The following is a 3,582-nucleotide window of genomic DNA, read 5'->3' on the forward strand; positions in this document are numbered from 1 at the left end:
TTACTATCTCACAGTTGTGAACGTCAGGTCTCCAAAATGGGTTTCAGTGGGCTAAAATTAATAAATTCTTAGACATGCAATAGCTCTTGGGAGCATTAAGACAGAAATTTCTGTCGAGGCCTAATGCGGTAGAAACAATACTCCAGACTGAAAGGTTAAACTCCCAGGCAAGGCCTACACTAAAGACAGGAGAAACCATTTTTCCTCTTAGATTGTTGTTTTATGAACTGGCCCCCTCCCCAGAGGAAAAGGGGAGCCCGCTACAGATTGACGGGCGGCAGGCGTTTATTTGTGGGTTGTTTCGTTTTTGTTTTGGGGTTTGGGATGTCATAGTTTATCATAAGAGAGAGACATGGCGATTTTCACGTGATGACAGAATTCAGAATTGTCTAGAAGGGGCAGCTTCATGTGATGCCATGTCAATAGTGACTTACTTCAGTCTACAAACTTTGCAAGAATGCCAACATCTCTAAATGAGAAATAATCCTAGTCATCTAGAACTACGTTGGTGCCTCCCTATTCTGGAGAACTACCCCAACTTCCACGCTGACTGGTGGAATCAGTCCACACTTTACTGTAGACCCGATCCAACAGCTACTACTGTTGCCTGCAAAGTGTTTTCCTTAAGATTTTTCTGGAAGCACAGTGCCTCCTCTGTTTACAGTTTCGGCTGCACTCCTTTCAACTAAAACCCAGTCCAGGAGGGGAAGAAAGTTCCTGAACGCCCGTCCTGCCGGCAGTTTGTAGCCCGCTCTGGGGCACCGAGGACAGTAGGTGGCAGGTATAATAAGGCAACAAACCTACTTTTCAAGTTTGACTCAACAGCCGCAAGGTGAGTAGGTCTCCACACCCGCTCACAAGAATCTTAAAAGTTTCCTTTAAAAAAAAAACTTTTTTTTTTAAAGTGTATCTATTTATTTTGAGAGAGAGAGGGAAAGAGAGCAGGGGAGAGGGGAAAAGGGACACAGAGAGAGAGAGAGAGAGAATCCCAAGCAGGCTCTGCATCCCATACGGGGCTCAAACCCATGAACCGTGAGATCATGACCTGCGCTGAAGCCAAGAGTCAGAGGCTTAACCGACTGAGCCACCCAGATGCCCCAAGAAATCCTCAAAGTTTCTATAGAGAACTTACCTGGATTCAGTTAATGTACGCAGTCCAGGGGGCTCAACGACACATTGTTCCGCAGGCTGTTCTCCCGGGCAGCCTCCACTGTGAGAAGGCAAGCAAAGTGCACGATCGGAGGACCGGGAAGGAGGTAAGAAGCCTCCGGGCGCTGGGTCCAGCCTGCGAGTCAACCAGAGGTCATGTCCTCTGGGTGACTGCCTCCAACACCCATCTCAAGGCTCTAAAAGGTCAGAGATTGTGCATTTCAGGGACGGACTTTTGGAGAAATGTACTACTGTGCCATGAATCTCCCTCCCCCTCTCCTCCCCCATTCTCCCTCTCCCCAGGGGCACAGATGCACCTGCTTGCCCCCCAGTTCACGCCACCAGGGTGACTTGGAGAGCATAACGCATATACCCTCCACTTTGGGAATCAGCAAGCTGGTTCCTGAGACCACCTGCAGAGCTAAAGATCGAGGGATGCCCTGCTCGGCTGCTTTCTAAGCTAGGAAAGAAGTGGGCTATGGGGACCCGTGAGCCACAGTTGCTCGTCTTTCATCTGGAGGACTGCCTGGAAGACCCGGAAGAGACCGGAGGCATCACCAAATAGCTTAGAGCTACAGAGGTAAGTGAGCATCTGGAACAGAGACCGTGTGCGTCGTCCAAGGAGCCACAGATAGGCTCCTCCAAAGAATCCCACACGAGAGTCAGTTTTCAATATAATCAAGTCCAGAAAACGCTGGCAATATGACAGGACAAGTAGTAAGCACTTGCTCCCCTTTGGTCCGCCGTGTCCCAGTTCAAGTGGAATCGAAACCAGATTTCCAGAGCTCGGGGAGAAAGGGTAGGAGAGAGAGAGAGAGAGTGAGCCAACACTCCCTTTCTGAATGCAGGCTTCTGCTCTCAGGCTGCTTGGACGCAGCCTCACGTGGGGAAGGTGCAGAGACTTTCGTTCCAAGTCAAGATGGAATCGCGGTAATTTCTCGGAGAAGTGGCGGGATTTTCCGGAGTGTTCATCCGGACAGGAGAATAATTAGCTCCACGTGGCAGATTAACGAAAGCAGTAAGAAACAAAAATGGAGTTGTTCCAGCGACACCTTGCTTGTTCAATGCAATGGTTTTAGATAGGCTTAGGGCCGGAAGGAATGAGATGCCGGATCACCCACTCCCTGCCCTTGGCCCACACTGTACGTGTAAACCCCCGGGGCAGGCCACACACATAGGGCATGTGCCTGCTGGGCTCTCTCAGCCTCCCCAGGCCACCAACCCTCTGCTCTGCCAAGGCCACTGACACCCATTGGGCACAATGCTTTATACTGGCTAATTTTATAGGAATCGGGTGATTTCTTAATGTGCGATTCTGTCCTTCTATGATTCATAACAAATTAAACAGTCATTCATACACACTCTATTTATATTTAACCTCTGTGTAACTTTTCCTCTCTGAACTTCTCCTGTTGTGTCAAGTTGGGTGCTTTTATTTGCTGGTTCCCAAAGACTCCTTATATACAAAGATTATTAACTCTATTATGTAAGTTGTAAATATTTTTCTAAATTCACTGCTTTTGATGATTCTTTAGGCTGCATTTAAGAATGTAGAAGTGCTGAGATTTTACGTGGCTTCATTAATGATTCATTGCCACAATTTATGCCTTTGGTATCATATTTAGAAAGCCCTTCCCCACTGAAATATCATAAAAAATATTTACCTACATTTCCTTCAGATTTTATATTATTGTATATTACATCTAAATTCTTTTGTAATTTTTTAACATTTTTATTCATTTTTGAGAGCCAGAGAGAGACAGAGTGTGAGTGGGGCAGGGGCAGAGAGAGAGGGAGACACAGAATCCGAAGCAGGCTCCAGGCTCCAAGCTGTCAGCACAGAGCCCCGTGTGGACCTCGAACACACGAACTGCGAGATCATGACCTGAGGCCCCAGACAGAGGCTTAGCCGACTGAACCACCCAGGCTCCCCTGTCCACACATCTGAAACAAGCCTTTATTGGGTTCTTCCAAAGTCTTGGTATTAAGATGCATTTTCGTATGGAAATTTTTTTGTTACATACTTTTGCCTAGCTAGAATGAACCCTGCTTGGTATATCAGATTCACTAAGGTTTCATTTAGCATTGATGTACCACAGTCTATAAGTAAGTATGGTCAATAGCTGCCTTTTACTTTTTTTTGGGGGGGGGTTGTTTGTTTGTTTGTTTTTAATGAGGGTAATTCTAACCCATCCGATGCATTAGAAAAAATATCCTTGATACTCTGTATTAGATTAGATAGCCTAAGAATTGTCTATTCTTTAAGGATTTGATAGAACTATAATCTGTGACTCCTTTAAGTGTGATACCTTTTTCACAAAGGGATCTATTTAGGTTTTCTACTGCTTCTAGAGTTAATGTTAATCATTTACATTTCACAATAAAGTTTTCCATTTCATCCAGAAGTGTCCATAAAGCTAATGTGCATTATGA

At 45.7% G+C, this 3,582-nt stretch overlaps 1 pseudogene; it reads right to left on the bottom strand.

Annotated features, from left to right (window-relative positions):
• Nucleotides 1–435: 435 nt before the first annotated feature.
• On the bottom strand, nucleotides 436–2,121 carry LOC109492819 (annotated as a pseudogene).
• Nucleotides 2,122–3,582: the final 1,461 nt, after the last annotated feature.

Source organism: Felis catus, chromosome D2 (genome assembly GCF_018350175.1).
Source record: "Felis catus isolate Fca126 chromosome D2, F.catus_Fca126_mat1.0, whole genome shotgun sequence".
NCBI classification, from domain to species: domain Eukaryota; kingdom Metazoa; phylum Chordata; class Mammalia; order Carnivora; family Felidae; genus Felis; species Felis catus.